Source organism: Rhipicephalus sanguineus, chromosome 1 (genome assembly GCF_013339695.2).
Source record: "Rhipicephalus sanguineus isolate Rsan-2018 chromosome 1, BIME_Rsan_1.4, whole genome shotgun sequence".
Lineage (NCBI taxonomy): Eukaryota > Metazoa > Arthropoda > Arachnida > Ixodida > Ixodidae > Rhipicephalus > Rhipicephalus sanguineus.
In genome coordinates this window covers 172,608,559-172,628,362 of record NC_051176.1, presented here as the reverse complement: position 1 = coordinate 172,628,362, position 19,804 = coordinate 172,608,559, and the positions used below count along the sequence as shown (strand labels likewise).

At 43.6% G+C, this 19,804-nt stretch overlaps 1 protein-coding gene and 1 long non-coding RNA gene across 2 annotated transcripts in view; one reads left to right on the top strand and one right to left on the bottom strand.

Annotated features, from left to right (window-relative positions):
- Positions 1 to 19,804, top strand: part of LOC119402380 (synaptotagmin-15) — a 171,530-nt gene that overhangs the window by 106,886 nt on the left and 44,840 nt on the right. The gene's annotated exons all lie outside the window — the stretch shown is intronic.
- LOC119402401 (uncharacterized) lies at positions 906 to 8,623 on the bottom strand. Its single transcript, XR_005185788.2, has 4 exons — positions 8,231 to 8,623; positions 8,103 to 8,166; positions 6,554 to 6,647; positions 906 to 1,629 (listed from the first exon to the last, which is right to left on the bottom strand). It is a non-coding gene; the product is annotated as an uncharacterized LOC119402401 (long non-coding RNA).

Below are 19,804 nucleotides of genomic sequence, written 5' to 3'. Positions count from 1 at the left end.
CGCGTGCATTTCTACATCTCTGTCTTTAAGGCACGTAGAATTTTCTCCGCCGTCCCAATTCAGGAATGCGCTGAACGTAAATGCCAACGTGAGCTTCATGAAGGAAAGGGGGAGGAAGAGACGGATGAAACAAAGGCAGGGAGGTTGGCTGAGCCTGGTGGGCTGCTACCCTGCACTGGGGAAGGGGAAGAAACGTTAGAGAGGAGGAGAGCAATCGCACTGTTGCCGCCGACGTAACGACAGTTCCCCGCTTGACATCACAGACGGTGAATCAACCTGGATCGCAGCAGCGCTTTCGTTGCCTCTCGGAACTCTGACGCACAGTCCCGTGGTCCCAAGATCTTGTCGACGGTGAAAACGTTTCCATATCCAGGTGATGTAGTGCTGTGCGGAGGAGGTCTTTCGCTTGCTTATAGACGGGCAGTAGAAGAGGAGGTGCTCAATAGTTTCCTAGACAGCGCAGTAGTTGCACTCGGCGCTGTCGGCCATTTCGATCTGAATGAATAGGCGTTGGTGAACGCTACACCCAGACGGCACATCACTGTATCTTCCTCCCTGGAAAGACCAGGAAGCAGCCGAAGTCGCAGGGATGGTTCTAGCGAATACAGTCGATGGTAAGTGAACTCCGGTGTTTGCCACTGCAGCAGTGTCATGCTTTGCGCTACCTTATTTGAGTATTGAGCCGCGTCAACCCGCGATAAAGGTATAGAAACAAGGTTTGTTTTAGAGTGCTTTTCTGGCAGCTTCATCGGCGAGGTCGTTGCCGGAAATACCGTAGTGACTTGGCAACCACTGAAATACGACGTTGCGTCCTTTTTCGATCGCATGGTCGTGCGTTTCTCGAATCTCCGATACATTGTTCATAGGATTCGCGACGAAGTGCTGTCAAAAGACATTGTACCCTTATGAAAAAATTTAATGTGTATTAATAGACAGACTAATGTCTTTAGACATAAGAATCATTATACTGTCTAATGCCAGTCTAATGCGCTTTCTAATGCACACCTAATGCGAGTCTAATAGTAATTGGCCACCGTTAGTCTATAGAGTCATGACGTTAGAGTTTCCGATGACCATTGTCTAGCGTTAGTCTATGGAGTCCTAATGCGTGAGTTTCTAATGGCCGTTGTCTAGTGAAACGCAATTGAACATATGCATTAGGTTGACATTAAACACCATATTGCAGACCTTGGCCTTATGCCAGCAACAGCATGTTTGCTGCACACAGGTCAATAAATATTTTTGTGGTTAACAATACAAAAGTGTGTATGCTTTAGACGATTGTCACATAAACGCCAGCAGACCATTTCGAGCAATGACTAGATCACCATTGTTCTTTACACGTAACAGTCTTTCAAAGCCAGTCAATAATCTTGCAGGTCTATGATACATGCATTTGTAAACGAGCGCTAAATTGTCAACCTATTTAGTTTCTATAGGACAATAAATGGGGCTAGTTAAATTTTGTATTTCCTACGAAAGAGCTCTTTTGCAATCACAAACAAACGAAATAAGACCAGGCGAAAGATTTCAGAAGAAAGCGCTTTTCTATTTAATTTCTGACTCAGCTCTGACGATAGGGTCTCTTGTGCTGCACTGTCGTGGTGGTACAGTTGCTGTATTTGAAACCTGCAAGAGAGAGTGTTAATATTAGCTTGGCACTGAAGCATACAGCTTAGGGCAGCATGTGAACAGATGTTGCAATTTATGATTAATGCCTTTTTTTCAGAACAGTGGTATAATTTTTACCATTTTAACTGAATAATCCATCTGTATCAATGTCCAACTACATAGCCTTGGCTTCATGCTGCTTTGATCAAAAACATAAGAAAACAAACCACTATATATCACTTCAGAGGGCTGTGGTTTCGTAGATTGGCCAGCTATTATAGACAGACCAATTAGCTCTGTTAGCTTCTTTGATGTAACATTTCATAATAACGTCCTTTCGCATCTCAAATGGTACTCCATGCATGACTGCTGCATGCATCAGTGAGCCTATTCCACCTCCTTTGTTTTAAACAAAACTATCACAGAACAACTTGTAGCTCATGCTCAGCTTGTGCAAGGTGAATCTGAGCAATAGAAAAGTGGAATGTGGAGCTGAGTCTTGGTAAAACAGCTAGAGAAATGCTAAATTCTAGTGAAAAGAATGATGAAATGGTGGGTTCTGTAAGAACCTACAATATATTTTACCGATATGCATGCTGTAACAAGTTATGGGTCATTTCTACAAAAAATTTGAAAACAAGGCATTAGGGAAAGCGAGCCAAAGCATTTTTGTATTATTACCCCTGGTGACTTTTCCATATTATTCGATAGCTAAAGGTACGTTCATTATGCACCTTGAAGAGGCGACAAAAGTTTTATGAAAATGGAAATATTTTTTCCCGGTTCCATGCTTTAAAGTACACATTTACAATGTTAGCTAGCAAATATTGCATAGTTATGAAATTGATCACTTGTCTTTTAGAAAAACAGAAGAATCCACATTGGAGTGCGTCGGTACTTGTTGAACATCTTGACAGGATAGCACAGCTACTCAAGGAAAGAGCACATAGCAGAGCTAAACTCAAAACTAACCTTTTTTAGAAATCACGCAGACGCTTAAAATATCATCTGAACCCAAGTGTTCGCACAGAGATAACATCATCTACAGTGCATGTGCAAACAGCAAAATGGAATAATCAAACGTACACCCAGGGGGAAAGAGGATCACGAGCTAAGACACCGACACAGAAAGAAGAGAGGAGCATTGTCCGTGTATTAGCTCATTTACAATGTTAGCTAGCAAATATTGCATAGTTATGAAATTGATCACTTGTCTTTTAGAAAAACAGAAGAATCCACATTGGAGTGCGTCGGTACTTGTTGAACATCTTGACAGGATAGCACAGCTACTCAAGGAAAGAGCACATAGCAGAGCTAAACTCAAAACTAACCTTTTTTAGAAATCACGCAGACGCTTAAAATATCATCTGAACCCAAGTGTTCGCACAGAGATAACATCATCTACAGTGCATGTGCAAACAGCAAAATGGAATAATCAAACGTACACCCAGGGGGAAAGAGGATCACGAGCTAAGACACCGACACAGAAAGAAGAGAGGAGCATTGTCCGTGTATTAGCTCGCGCTCCTGTTCCCTCCTGAGTATGTACCAAAATGCCCAGTTACAAGTATTGCTAAAATGTACACCCTTCCACAATAGTATGAATTCATTCGACAATTAAAGCTCCCTGTCAAACAAGGTTATTCAAGGCACCATCACACAGTGCATTACACTTCTCTTTCTGTGGTAGGCCTCAACCTGTGTCGTGAACTGTGCGATATACACAGATTCCTGGTATCTTTATAGATTGTGGGTGATAATGTTCCAAAAAATGTGATGAAACATATGAGTATCCGATGCCTTCTAATGAAGGCTATCTCCGATTCAGATTATCAAACTCTCAGGCTTATCGATCATCTGACAACAATGCTTTGTTAGAAGGAAATGGGTACTCCCATGTTGCACGACATTGCTTAAAACATGGTTGCACCACAACCTATAAAAACACCATAAACCTGTACATAGCAGTAAGGTCAGAACAGGGACTATTAAGGCCCACAACATAGAAAAATAGAGCAATGGAATACGCTATGAAAGTGTGGCCTACAGCTTTGCATGAAAGTCAATTTTCAATGTTGCATCAGTTCATAACATAGCGGTAGAATATATGTTTCATTGCCTCCTTTTGCTGTTTGTCAATGCCTGTAGATGACGTCATCTATGCAAGAACTTGTGGTTACACATAATACTGAAACGTTAATACTTATCATAGAGACATGTGAAGGCAGGACGAGGAGGGACACACAAAGGTGCTAACTTTCAAGTAATTTATTTGGACTCAGATCATACATATTTATAATTTTAAGGAAAGAAAACCTCAGGCATGTGCAGGCACAGCTGCATCCAGGAAAAAATAGTTCTTTGTTTTTTTAAATATAGTGACGGCACACTAACACAATCTTGGCAAAGATAATGAATAGTTGCTGATTCAATAATCAATCCAATGTACAGTATAGTGTTATCACTGTGTGGCTAACCGGCAACTGCTGCCTCTTTTTGCATTGTTGCAGTGTTCCCTGAGCCTTCCTTTGAGACAATGGCCCATTTTCCCTAGATAATGCTTACCCCATAATAGGGGTATCTCATAAACGATGCCTTCTTTGCAAAGCATGTAACGTACGTGTCCTGCGATTCTTATTCCAGCCAAGCCTCCTTTGAGCAACTGCATGGATTGGTGCTTTTGCATAGTTTAGTATGCTTATTTGAAACCGGGATCACAACGCTGATGTTTGTCTTAGCACCAACCATGTTTATGCTGTCGGATATCCTGTGCAGATGTGGCATAGCAGAAACATATTTCGGCGATCAAGATTCGGCGTTGTTTTGGCCTAGCAACTGTAAGGTGGTTTTCTGAGTAGGGCTTCTGCAACCAGTACAGAAAGGGGAGCAGGATATCCTGCTTGCATCCACAAGCAGGATATAATTAAGGCTCGTCCACAAGAAATGGGAACAGGACTTTTTAAGGCGTTATCGAGGCAGTGTCAGACAATGCACCTTTTTACCATTATTTAGTGGGAGGAACTAAAAGGTAAGAATGGCTTGTTTCCCCTCAGTTCGTATGACTAGCACATGCAGTTTTTATGCATATTAAATCGTACATTCAGGAACCTGATAGTACAATACTCGCCGATGCTCGAGGGTAAGCACCATTGGGTGTAAGTAATCACGTGCAAGTGTTACAATGTTAGTGGCTTCAGATTCGACAGAACCTTTGTGGTAATCTAAAGAAAGAGGTAGTCATCCTCATATATTAGAACCCCTGTGCTTGTATATTGCACTAAAAAATCCTGTTCCCATTTCTTTTGAATGAGCCTTAATTTCAAGAACTCACCGGATGCCAGCAGGATATCCTGCCCCTGTTTCTGTACCGGTTGCAGAAGCCCTACTCAGAAAACCACCTTGCATTTGCCAGGCAAAAAAAAAAAAGACTAATCTTGATGGACGACGAATTTTTGCCACTATGCCATATTTGCACAGGATATCTGTCAACATAAAAACGGTTGGTGCTTGGGTAAACATCAACATTGTGCTCATGGCCTCAAATCAGGATTCTAAGCTAAGCAAAAGCAGCAACCCAGATACTCACAAGGACGCCTGGCTGCATTAAGAATCACAGGACACATTACGTGCCCTGCAAAGAAGGCGCCGTTTACCAGATACCCCTATCATGTGGTAAGCGTTATGTAGGGCAAATGAGGTAGTGTCTCAAAAAAAAAGGCTCAGGGAACGCTGAAACAACGTAAAGAAAGGCAGCGATGACTGGTCAGCTACACATTGGAGCACAACTTTGCTTTACACTTTGATGAGAGTTTCATTGTGCATAGGCACATTGACAAACTACTACATTGATCATTGAATCAGCAACTATTATTAATGTTAGCTGAGATTGTGTTAGTGTGCCATCACTATCTTTAACAAAGAAAGAACAATTTTTCTTTCGTGCAGCTGTGCCTGTCCATGCCTGAGTTTTTGTTTTCTTTTTGTTCAATGCATAAGTAAGTGTGATCCACGTGCAAATAAGTAATTGTTGAAATTTAGCACCTGTGCATGTTTCTCCTTCTTGTGCCATCTTCACAGGTCTCTATGCTAAACCTAAGGATGTCTTACCATGAAGGCCAGATATCAACCCTTGATAACATTTTTTTTTAAAGTTTTCTCACTCTGCTCCAAACTACATGGCAAAAAAAAAAAAATCACTAGAAATCCACTGATTTCTTGAACAATGCAATACTTGTATTTTTATAGTTAGCAAACAGAGTTCCATAATTATGACACTGTCTTCTTTTTCATTTCTGTGATTTACACAGAAAACTGACAAAATTTTAGGATTTTTCAAGATGCTACCTTCCTGCAACCAATGGGGAGCATGAAAACCTATATCAGCGCTACAAAACTTCTTGCATTGTCTATTGTGGCTTCAGATTTCATTTCTTTCTCAATGTTATTTTGCAATTGCCCTCGAAAATTCTGAAGGTAAAAGCTAGCATCGCAACAATACACATAACAACATGATTATAAGTAAGATTTCCCCGCACAGTTTCATGGCAATCCAAACAAAACAGATGTTCGGTGGAAGATGGAGGACGCTTGAAGAGACAAAACGTCCTCAAAGAGGTTATGTCGCTGCAGCCAACTTTTCAACAAGTAGACTTGCCTTCGTCAAGACAGCAACGTCAAGAAGCACCAGTTGCTCCCTTCATGAAGACAACTTCAAGTGTCAAAACGTTGGCTCTGGCGTCATTCCATGTTCAAGGATTACAAACTAAATAATACAAAATATTCTATGCTTCATGTTCAACGGATACAAACTAAATAATATGCACTGCACTAAATTGCAGGAAGTAGGTTTCCCACACCTAAGCCAAGGGCCAGTATATGCTATATTTCAATATGTGCTACGTGTCAAAACTGTCCCATTGTAGTGATAAAAAGAGATTCCTACCACTCAATATGGCTTGTCTGGGCTTGCAGGAAGACCGCTCCTATCTTGCACTGCAATCTGTCCTCTGTGTCGGTGCCGTGAACAGCTGTCATCGCTGATCCATACATGACAGATACCACAAAAGATTATTTTCACACAAAACAAACCCTACCACACACAGCGAGCACCAAACATGTCTTCAGGCAAGTGTATATCGATACATTAAAAAAGTTGATCCTTGAAAGAAGGGATCAGGGCACAATCAGAACAGGTATTAGTGGACTAGCCACTTCTTGCAGACTATCGAAAGAGTGGCACTGCATGTCCAACATTCACACATGTACGTAATAAGCATGACCCAGAACATGCATATGGGTGATCCACATGACAAAACATTTGCAAAGAGTGGGTGGTGCATGAGCGCATGGTGCAAGGTGGGAACAAGCCATACATACGTATTGCGTCCATTTAGGAAACACATTTTTGGTACTCTAAAGCGAATTCACATTTAGCGTGTCTTGTTCACTTGAGCTATCTGATTTTTTTTAGTTATGTAAGCCCTTCACAAAACCAATAACGTTCTGCAACTTTCTGAGAACTTCTGGAAACATATGAATATATAAGAATTTAGATCTCTTTCTTTTAATTCATGACCTTACAAAGCTAAATAAATACTAAATCACTGAATACTACACCTTGGTTATGCATCCTCATACAATAAGAGGGCAATATCGGTACCATGCTGATGTAAAAAGGAAAGCGTGAAAATACAATGACTTAAACCAACCCACAATCAAGCAACATTCTCACAACATGAGCACAGTCTAAATTATTCGTGATGGAGAAGCTGGTGTGCTTCCAGCAGCAAAGAAAAAATATATAATGGCAGAAAAGAAGTTCACGCACTTTTCTCAAACACAAATACTGCACCAAAGAGTGGCATGAGTTAGCTTAACTTAATCGAATTTACATATTCTTCTACTAACATTATTTCATATAAACATGTGCTTCTTCAAATGAAGCACGCAGCTGTTGGAGTGTACACTTAGTACCAGTACATAACGTAATTCACTCAAATACATTTACTTCAAGTGAGCTCCCTTAAAACATTTATGATGCAGCTACGTTGAAATCCTAACCACGGAGCAATTACATGGATTTCCGACAAAAGGACTCGGGAACGCAACCACAAAAACATATCCATCATCGCGTGTGCGTGACAGGGCCGTGTGTTTTTCTATCTACGTGCGCACTGTTGCGACACTTTTGCGCATTATTACCGAGTTTGGTCAACTCCTCTCGTATCACCACCGTGAAAACGCTAAGGGACGACCCGTATGTTTAAAGGCAGACACTTCTTCACGGCGACAAGGATTGTATAAATACTCTCAAGCGATGATCTCGTGCAGTAAACATCCAAGGAATAAAAGCGCAATGACACGAGGCTTGCATGATCGAAGGATAGGATCGCGCAGCCGCAACGCGCATCCTTCAAACATGTAATCAACGCAATCGGCGACCGGCTTTTACGGTGATGTAAATACAAGTGCGCTCAAAGCACCAAACATACCTGTCTATCGGGTCTCTCGTTCATTATCCTCGCTGTGCCAACACGCCGCCCGGGCTATCGGTTCCTGCACAACAGCACCACGCAATGAATAACCAAGTTACTTAGTTCAGCGACTTTCTTCAACTTACCGAAGTTTGGCACTGGCTTTGCATTCTTCACAGTCGCTCGTCAAAAGGCTCACGCTTCCGCTCCCGTACAACCGCGGTCGCCGCTTGTCACAACACTGGGAAGTGGATTGTCTTTGGAGGTACACTCGATATTGAATCACGCGATTAACGTGAGTAATCGATAAACGAAGCAAGAAGCACTTATGAGCGCGGAGACAAAGCTGCGCGTCCGATGAGGCTGTTCCGAGTGGCGACGAACGACGATGCATCATCCCCCACTTGCGGGAGGACGTTCCGAAACGCGCAAAATATCCAGTCGACGAATGTCAAGTACGATAAGCACACAATAAACGCACACAATATCTATCAACACGGTAAATATGTCACTGCGGAGCACATGTGCTCGCGGGAAGCACCTGTAGTACAACGAGGCCTGTTGCAACTGCCGACTAACAGGCTCGACTAAAAGAAAATATAGGTGGCAGCAGTGTCGTGTTATCATACAGGAAATTTTTGTATTGAAAATTAAATGTATTTATGGCTTTGCACACAAGTTTAGGTGTGGTTGCACTATTTGATCACTGTTTGTATTTAGTTTTCAAACTATACTTTTTGTTCTTGGCATATTAGAGAAAGTTTTGCTCACGCTCGAGGCGACGGTCATCACTGAGTCCCTGCAAGATGGTGGCTGGATTCTAACCACCCTAGTACAGATCTCAAAGGCAATGCTTTTGCGTACTACAAGCGCCGAACACAGATTTGTTTCAGGGTTGGAGGCTTTGCACGTGTGTCGATAGGTATGAATAGCATGCATTCCTGCACAATAAAAGAGAAAGGGTGTATCTGACCAGGTGCCCATTCCTCTACTTTCTCTGCGTAACAGGAAACAGAAGCGTCAGCTGCGGGATGAAAGGCATGGGCGCCCCCCCCCACCCCCACCCCCTGTACCCCGCTCGCCGGAACTTGCCGACGGGGAATGAAGAATGGGGTGGGGGGTGGGGGAGGCTACGTTGGTAGCCACTGCTCCCAGGCGTATTTTTGTTGAAAACGTGTAGCTGATGATACACTTCCAAATTCTGACTGCAACGATCCGACTAATTCATCTCTCATGCTTCCCTCAGTGTCCGCAGTTCTATTACAGTGCACTGCAGTTCTATTAATCCAACCCCCCATCCTCCGGGCAAATGGAAAACCTACACTTCTGTGTAACTGTTCGGGGTATCGCATCACCGCACGCGAGCAACACTATGAAAATTAGTTAATTAGTAAACGCTTCAATATATCCGGCGGATAAAACTTCAATATATATATATATATATATATATATATATATATATATATATATATTGAAGTTTTATCCGTCCAAGGCGGTCGAAATTAATCCGGAATGCCCTATTAGAGCGTGCCTCCACATCGTGCTTTTGGCACGGAATATCCCAGCATTATTATTATTATTATTATTATTATTATTATATTATTATTATTATTATTATTATTATTATTTGTGCTTGAGGTGCTCAATGCTTATTAGTGCTCAATGTTATATCTCCTACTGAAACATGATTGAATATTTATTGCAATACAAACTGTTTGGCGTTTGAGATTTCTCAAAGACAAAACGTGAATGTTGAGATCTGTAAGAAATTGAATTAGATTAAGGTGCATGTTAAAGAATCCCAAGTGGTCGAAATTTTCGGAGCCCTCCACTACGACGTGCCTCATAATCGTATCGCAGGGGCGTAGGCAGAAATTGTTTTTTTTTTTTTTGGGGGGGGGGGGACGTGCGCCTCCTTGATCTGAAGTGGGGGCCGGGCAGGCAGATGTGGTCGAATGTCATTTGGGCTCTGTATGCCATGACAAAAAACTTTCGAGGGGTGGGGAGGGGGGGGGGGGGGGGGGTTGGGGCACGGGCCCGATGTGCCATCCCCTGGCTACGCCACTGTCGTATCGTGGTTTTGGGATGTAAAATCCTCGCAATTGTTACGATTAGTACTAGAATATTTAATTTTTAGTGGTGATGAATGCTTAATATATATTCTTAGCTGTAATGTGGTTGGCATTAGGATACGCATTGGAAAATCTGCGTACTTCTGTCATCAGAATTCTGGTGCATATTGTCATTTGAGTGTCTGATGCACACGTGATGCTAAAGGACATTAGGCTTTGCAGGTCTAATGTCAATCTAATGACACATTAGGTGTGCATTAGTTGCACATTAGACTCGCAAAGTTCATTTTCATAAGGGTAGGGCTGCCTAGTCGCAGTATACTGCCCATTGCTAGTCGGTTGTTGGTTGACATAGTCGCGGCACCTCGCAGGGCAACAAGCTCTGAACCAGTCGATGTGGTCACGTGACAAATCTTGTAAGTGAGGTTGATATATCGTGATGGAATTACGGCTGAACCGGTGGAGCTGTTGGAGCTGGTCTGAGTGGTACAGCCATTCGTGTAGACATGAATTCTGTCAACATATAAAGTGTGCAAACAATCCGGAGCTGCTTGCTTCAAGACCAGGGTAGAAAGGTATTTCTTCTTTCTTATTCCTGGGGCGGAAAGGCATACTTCTGGTTGTCGTAAGCTCCACAAGGCTGATGGGGAACATGCCGAGGGTGTGAAACCGGATGGTAGGAAGCTACGACAAGAAATGACTGCATTGGAGAACGACGCCTGTGGTCGTTGTTCTGGCAGGTACAGAAGATGGCTCAACAACATTCGTGAAATGTGGTGAATATGCGCCCTCAGACAGCGTTGGTTATGACGTAAGTCGGGATCGGATGATGTAGAGTCATTATAAGTGTTCCAACTGCTGAGGCGCTTCGCGGAAGGCCGAAGTAAACGCGTAGTACCTGTGTTTGCACGCTTTGAAGTGCTCGGAGATTTGTCTTGCAAGTTTTAGGAAGCACGGCAGAACTGTAGCGCAGTAATGCAATAAAAGCTGCTCGGTATAGCTGCAGCACGGACCCCGCTAATGGTCGCCATCTTTTTTCCGACGATGATTTTCAATACGTGGACAAAAGATGCGAGTTTCCTTTTAGTGAGTTACATGAGGGCTCCAAGAGGAGTCTCGGTTCACAATGATACCTAAAAAACGATTACTTTGCTTGTAAGCGATAGGCTGGCCATTAACAACGCATATTGGGTAATTGGTCATCGCTTTTTGCGTAAAGGCCACTAGAACACATTTTTCTGTCGAGATTCTTAGACCTTGGATGCGAGCATAGCCGGATGCCTGTGTCGCTGCCTTCTGTAACCTTGCACGAACCTGCAGGGTTTCACTGCTGATGCCCAGACACACGTCATCAGCGCAGATCGTACTTAAAGGTGGGTGATTTTCCAATACAGACGCGCGTTAGTGTCGCCGAATTTTCGGCCGAAAACCCAAGCTTTCTGCCAAATCTCACCAAAAATTCCCACATCACTGCTCGCTAAAACCTAATATTTTAAGTGGAGACGACGACGAACTTTTAATTTTGAATAGGGTATTTTAGCAGTGACGGTAATACCGTGCGCTAAGTGAGAAAATACCGCAGCGTCGTGGTCAGAACACGACTTCTTTAAAAACGTTCTGGCCGCGCGCGTTGCTTATTGCGTACGGTAACTTGATATAATTATCAAAGTGGCTAATAGAGGTCTTGTAGACTAAGAAAACTACGTGCCGACGACGACGGTACGGCAGCAGTGACGGTAATACCGTACTTACCGTACGGTATTACCGTCACTGCTAAAACCCGTCATCGTGCGTAGTATTTGCATTAGCAGCGAAGAAGTACTCACGGCTAGAACGGAAACCTATCACGATCGTGATAGGTTTCCGTTCTAGCCGTGAGTACTTCTCTTGCACAGTTGAATGACAGGCGCGATGCAGTTCTGGTGGCGGAGCTTGTATTTATTCTTAGGTTGTAACGGACTTTAAGCAGCTGCTATGCGTCGTTTCTCGCAGAAATATCGTGCTGCCAGCACTAAGAAAGCACAGGCCTTGCTGCACAGGTCTGACGCAAATGATATGAGTGAGAGGCCCTTTGACTTTATCTTCGAGCTTCCCCATATCGGATGATGGGCATGGAAGTCGCCTGTTATAATACGAGCACCTGCTACAGCTGCCATAATGTCCGTTAGTCTTTTACGGTCAAGTTAACTTGTAGGTGAGGAAATATAGACGCCAATGAGTGTAAAAGATGGCCTCTCATTTTTCGCTGTAATAGACACACCTTTATTCTCGTCGTCTGGTTGTATGGCATGGGCGAAATAAATGAGGTCCTTGCGAATGTACACAATAACCTTGCTGCTCCTTGTACACGTGGTTGAAACGAAAGGTTCACATCCTGATATTCTTATGGTAGATGATAAGTTTGACTCACAGATTACCATTATCGGGAAGCGGTTTTTGAACACGAACTGCCGGAAATCTGAAATACGTGACCTCAGACCTCTCACGTTCCACCGAAATATGACGGCGTTTCTGACGTTCTCTGTAAAAGATTCCTGTTGCCCAGGGGCGTAGCCGGAGAGTTTTCTTGTGTGTGTCTGTGGGGGGGGGGGGGGGGGTGTGGAGTGAGGGGAGGTTCGATGATTACCTTTTATACATGGCCGACGGTGTGTTTGCATGTGTGCGTGTATATATACATATGCGAAATTGAAAAATTTCCGGGAAGTTGGGTCACGTGAGCAGTGGTGGTGGTTGTGTTAAAAACATTTATTGGGAAAACAAGGGAGGTGTGCAGGGACCGCCCCTTAAGGGATGGTACCTACAAATGGTAGGTGGTGTGCGCAAAAACACTACCGTTTGTGCCCGATGCACTGGACCACACACCACGGACGCTTGCCAGGCCAGTATGATGAAGGAAAAAAAATCCAACGATGCCTGTAAGAAAATGATACATAATATAAGTATTGCGATTGAGTGAATAGCAAGGTTTACTTCCTTAGTCACAACCAGCAGGAGTCGAAAAGACTCAGTCACGCATTTAGTGCAACAGCATAACTCGAACTCTGATTAGCAGCGATGCATGACTTCGAGAGGCCACATGGTCAAGGGTTTCAACGTGTTCATTAACAAAGTTATTCTTCGTAAAACAAAGCAGGTGCGAGTAAACAGGTTTTCTGAGACGTGTGCCTCTTTATGGAGTACGGTGCGAGAACGACAGAAATAATGTGCGTGGAGAACGCAGTCCTTTGGTGCAGAGGGGTCGACTTGATGATTGCACATGTTTCCTAAAAATCGGTGACCTTTAATTGCCACGAAATCGCTCATCGAGTCTGTACATGGACTCCTATAAACTTTGTTTCGGCAATTTATAGGTAGGGCGCTGTGTTTTCGGATAAATCCGAAAAGAATCCGATAAACACTTGCCGGTAAAATTTTTGACAATTACGATTTATCCTGATAAACTTCGATTAAAGGGCATTTTCAAAGTTCAAAGGGCATTTTCAAAGCTGAAAATTATCGATCGAAAGGAGCGCACCTCCATCAGCGGCAGCAACCTCGTAAAATATGCTTGCGTCTATCACAACAAGCTTTAAGGTTGTAATACAAACGAACGTGGGTGTTTTGTATTCAAGTATTTGTGCCTGTATGTATATGTGATTGTGCGTTCAAAACTTCCAAACATCTAAAATACTCTTAGTGAGTTCGCATGTTTTCGTGTTCAGATATCATTTCGTATAAGATTTCGTAGTATTAAGAATAATAATAATAGGTCCGTTATTTTTCATCAATAATATGAGGGCGGCTTGGAGAAAAAGCTGAGATGAGAAGCAGCTTGACTGGCTCCTGCCCCCCCCCCCCCTCCCCCAATGTACACTTTGGAGAGCTTACAGCAGTGCACAACAACAGCCTTATTAACAGGGTAAATAAACAGGAAATGATAAAAAAATGAAAGGATGGAGAAACAGGATTATCTGCAACAACGCTGATTTCATTGGAAATAAAATTAATAAGAACACGTTGCAACAACTTATAACGCAAATTTAAACACCGAATTTCGAAGAATTGGAGAGTTACGTGAAATAAATTCTGAAAGACATCCTCCGAATTTCAAGAAAAATAAACTCCGAAAACACAAAGCCCTATTTATAGGGCAATGATCTGCATCCCATGATTGTGTTACAACAGCAGTTAACCAATGGGTTTGATATTTCAGTCCTTTCATATACACCGTTGGTGTTTTATTCCGTTATATGGACACCCGAGACGCATTTTGCCGTCGCCGTGACGTTCCGTATAAATTCCAAACGGATGACATCGCTCCGAGCGTCGTATGTTCTGTGTGCGAGTGAAAGCGTGAGAGGGCAGCCGACGATCGCGGCTAAAGCGGAGAGGAAACACGCCGGCCGTCTCCCTCGCGCGAAAGGCGAGTGGAGGAGAGCCGAAGGGAGGACGGCGTGCCTCCGGCGGAAACTGCATACTTTGACGGGTCCGGCCTGGTCGCCCGCAGTCGCGCGCGCCGTATATTGTAAAGGGATCAGCAGACGGCTCATACCTTTATACGTGTCGTTTCTCACCGCTCGGTTTGCAATGAAGCGATAGATAGCACTTAGGTAGCTTCGGTCGCCGCAGCGGTCGCGTTTCCTTACGCCAGCGTTTTGTGATGTCAGGTCGCCTGCTAAAAGACTGAGTTGCCTTACTTCGTACAACATTCCAATTGGTTGCTATTGCATTCCTTGCAGCGACACACACCATTAAACAGAGCACCAACCCTACATTTAAGATAACCACGCCCGAGCAGTGGGAGGCTATGCTGCTCATCGCGTGCCCGGATGACTAACTCTGGTTAGTCCGGCTGGCCAAAGACGCCGCCAAGACTCAAGGTCTGGCCGCCGCCTGAGGAAGGGCGGCTCCGGCAGGGCTAGCCTCCCGGCCCCCGCCTCCCTTGACGCCAGAAAGAACAAAAATAAAGTTTCGTCTCTCTCTCTCTCTCTCCCTTACGGTGAAACTTTCACTTTTTCAATTATAGTATAGTCCTGTTATATTTGCTGACTCAACTTCACCAGGGCCTGAAAAAGTAATTCACTTCAACTTCATTTGAGCGCCCACTCGGTAGCCGGGCAAACTAAGCTACCGTGTTATACGTGGACGCGCAGTAATTATCTATGCGAAGTATTGTGCGTCACTTATATTGTGAAAATAGCAGCCTCTGTGCATTTTTTTTTTGTTGTTGTTGGATGCCGCATCAGGCGGTGACGTATGTCAGCGAACGTGACGTGCGAATCACGCACAAATTTCTGCGACTAAGTTGTTCTTGAGAAGATATAAGGTCAGATAACAACAGCTGTGAAATAATACTTTCGCAGTGAGTGAAGCTCTGAGGCTGAAGAACAGCTCGACCCTGCTGATTTTTCGTACCAAGAAATGTTTGGACAGACTATCGAATGATAGTGTATAACGGCATAGCTTTGTTTCGAACTTAAGGTCATTTAATATGGCAGTCTGTTGCAATTTTCGCGTGAACAGCTTGTGTATACGTAGAAAAAGAGTTCAGTGAAAGCTCTTCATACGTGTGTAGATTTCTGTGTAGTGTTGTGTCTGGTGAATTGCGAATGAGAGACGCGTGTTTCAAAATGTCACCCGTGGCGTTCTTTAAGCCAAGGAAAGTGTGTGGGAGATGAACTGTTTCTTTTTATAAAATGAGGAACAATTTTTAAAAAACATGGCTGATCCCTCCGTCATAGGAATCGGTATAACACGAAAGTGAAACGTGTCTTCACAGAAGCAGTGCTTATTGTGTAGTGATATATGAGAGCTTGTACAACGTCTATTCGTGTTTGGCAGCTATAGCACCGTTTGACGTGGATGCACCCATGTTGACAGCATGCCTCTATCGCGACGACTAACGCCCATGATCATGATTAAACCGTTGTGGTAGCTGATGGTGTGAACATATATTTGGACACAGCGAATCGTGAATCCCGCTGAAGGATGATATCAACAAGCTCATAATCAACACTGGTACCCGGTATGCACTTCTTCAAAGCGTCGTCAATTAAGGAGAAAAACGGTACGGTGTGCGCTTTCTAGTAATAGGTAGCCGACGCCTGTGCTCATGCATACATAAAGCACACTGCGCTTCAGCAACACGGGAGGTAGAGGTTCGTAGCCTGAGCCGCAAACGCGTGCGTCCCGCTGGCCTCTGTCTCGCAGGCGCTGCTCTCGCTCCACCAAGGCACGACATTCGCCCGTCGATATCGCGTCCTTTCTGCAATGCATATTGCAGCAGTTTTGTTAGTCGGTGCTCTCGCAATTGAAGCAGTCGGCGACGGAGAAATCCCGTTGGTGCACGTGGAAGCTGCACTACTCCGATGAGCCTACGCACGCTAACACGAAGCCAAAGGCAAAGAACGTAACTGCGTCAAGGGTGCCTCGGCGACGGCAGCGCGGCCAGTCTACCTCTCTGGTATCGAGACGCTTTAACCATGACCCCCGATATCGCGTGCAATCTCGGACTAAGCGCTAGTAAGTGTCGATCGTGAAGCATTACTTCTTTTCACATCTCACAGACGGCGGCACCGCCCCGCTCCGCCCGCCGCGAAAGAGAACGTGTGAAAGATACAAGGCGCGTTCGCGCCGTGTCTAGTATCTCCCGAGTTAGCTTAGTCGGTAGGGCGTCGGGCGCTTGCCGTCGCGGCCGCAACGTCGTGGGTTCAATTCAAAGTGGGGTATCTTTCTCTTGGTTTTTTTCTTTCTCACCCGTTGGCGTCCGTTTTATTAACGTCATATCCGTGACGGATGTACTTGGTGGACCCCGGCATAAAATACTTTCGTGTTAAAATATTTGAATTTGTAATAAGCATCACATTAGCAATAAACAAAACCGAAACAGCAAGAAAGGACAACATTTTTTTTTTACAGTTGAGTTATGCAAAGGTAAAGGGCGTGGCAAGTCCCTCTGAGGTTGAAGTGTGTGTACACGGTATTCATAATGTCCTTTGACATATAAAAGATTTTTTTTTACACAATACATATTTCTTAGAAATGCTATGGCAGCAAGGTACCTGTCATCTCCACACACGAACTCTACGGTACTTCAGAAGTTATTTATAGAGGGCAATTTTTTTTAAGCTCCACAATGACAAATAAGCTTTCGCACACCTCCCGAGGATCACACAGACGTATGGGAAAATTGATTTGTGAAATCATGTAGTTTTGTATGTGATGTTCGCCACATACATGGTGTGAAGACTCGATAGGGATGCAATATTGAGCATCTCACATATGAACAAGAGTCAAGTAGTTGGCAAAGATAGTGAGGACTTCGAGCTGGAGCACTGGACGGGCCGCTTATTTTGGCCCAGGTGTGGCCCGAGAACGAAAGTACCATGCGTTGGCCCGCAAGAGCCTGGTCACGTCATTTCAAGCTTGGCCCGGAAGGTACCGGCGAGGCTGTTCGACTCATTAACACTTTTGAGCTTTAGAAAAGTAAGGTTGATTCTTCGCTTGTTATGAGGGCACTAGTTCCAGCGTTCAAGTTCCAGCGTCTCCGGGAAAATGGCAGCATGCTTGGACTTATTGCTCTGCCCGTCTGATATCGCGTCTGGAGTACAATGGAGCAAAAACATTCTCGCAAGAGCTGCTTTTGAAAAAAAAAAATCCTCTGTTCACAATGCTCGTGCAGACATTTGTGTTACGAATGCCGGTATTATACTTTCTACATATTTGTGCGGCAACATACATAATGAAGACATAAGTGAACACGTCGTTACATACTATTAGCTATTTGATCTAACCTTTTAATCTCAAATAACCATTGAAACGTACACTGATGTAACTCAAGCCAATCAACTTGCCGCGGATGCACCATGGCCGTTCGGAATGTCGCAGTACACCTCCACTGAAAGCTTTTTGAACTCTTCAAAGAAAAAAAAAGAATATTGATGACAGGCAAAGGTGGCCATCATGTATAATCATTGTTGGCAACCCTACACGTGGGGTGGAGCATGCAATTTTTATTGCGGGCTCTTTCTCCTTTCTCGCTCTCCTGTTTTGGTTGAGCATGTACAAAGCCTTAAGTGCAGCGCATGTGCTGTGTAAACAAAAAAATGGTTGTATTTTCTTTTTTTTTGCTTTTTCTTGCTTATCAAGTTGTGATGAGGCAATTGTTTGTTCACGTCTATACTCAAGCAACGCCCGCAGGCTGAACCATTTAACGCGTGAAATGTCATTAATAAGGAAAGGCTGCGGAGGGATTAAATTATTAGGCAATGTTTCATTTTTCACATCCTTCTCACCAACGATACAAAATTTCGCAACATCGTTGTTGGCTTCAAGTATTTACTATTAATCATGAACAAAGTCTAAATTTAGTTAGACTAATTATGTGAGAAACTATGGCAGGTTAATCTACCCGCTTTCACTCGAAAAACATAGACGGAATTAAATGGACATCAGTAGGAAAATCAATTATGAGCTGTTGCACAAATTAATTTGTCGACTTAATTTGTCGATAAGCATTTCAGAATCTATTTGCTGCCTTCTATTTCATTTATCTTATTTTATTTTCTTATTCGTTTAAAATTAGCTTGTTTTATTTCTGCAATAATATAATTACACAGAAGGTGACGGAACGTGGAACTTCAATTGCTGCTGCGAAATCTACGTATTTTTGTGGAGCTATAAAATATTGTTAGTGACACTGTCTTTAGGCATGTTTTCTGTTCTTCAAAAATGTAACCAGTTGTACTGAAATTTATTGCATTGGTTTCGCTTCACATTGTATAATTAAGGAGCAAGGTACTTCAGCTCCTCCCAAAGTTCCTCCTTGGTCACTCGGCACGGCTCGGCACGGCACTGCCAAAACTGTGATTGTAGTCCGGATTCTGGACACCACGGTAGTGCGTAGCGGAGGAAAACCACCACGCGGGAGACGATTGAAGGCCGCGAAATAGAGAAGACTGGTACTTCGTGTTTCACTGCACTGTCCTTCGTTTTATTAAGGAAATGATACGAGGATCTGTTAACGGGTGTAAATTTTGTGATGGCATTGCGACAGCGCACAGTATCTTCCTTGTTTTTTTCCTTCTCTTCCCTCTTATATCTTCCATCTTATATTGATAGGACCTTCGCATAAACAGGTATGTTGCCCTCACTGACGCTATCAGCTTCCGCACTTTTCCTTCGCTTCTTGCTGTGCTGTAACACTACTAAGCAGCATAGGTAGGCAAAAAAATTTGAGCTCAAACTCAATCAAGAAATATCTTTTGCTCTGAGGCCTCACTCGGGCTCAAACTCACTAAATTTTTCCTTAACCGGAATCACTCGGACTCAGACTCACTAAGCTTTTTATCAGCCGGACTCGCTCAGACTCAAACTCACCAACATATTACTCAGCCGGACTCACTCAGACTCCGACTCACGGCTTCACCTGAGTCTGAGTGAGCCTGAGTGAGTCGACTCGCGAGTCTGTTAGCGTAAAATTAGCTTTTTCGATCACGGTGTCAATCCTCTTTAACGCCAGTATCTCACATAATCATTGCTCTACGATACGCATTTTGATCTTTATCTTCAAATACGAGTTATCATCATATATCACATGTCATCTTTATCATATATCGATCCAGTGAGGGCATTTTAATGAAATACGCGACTCACACGAGATATTTTTAT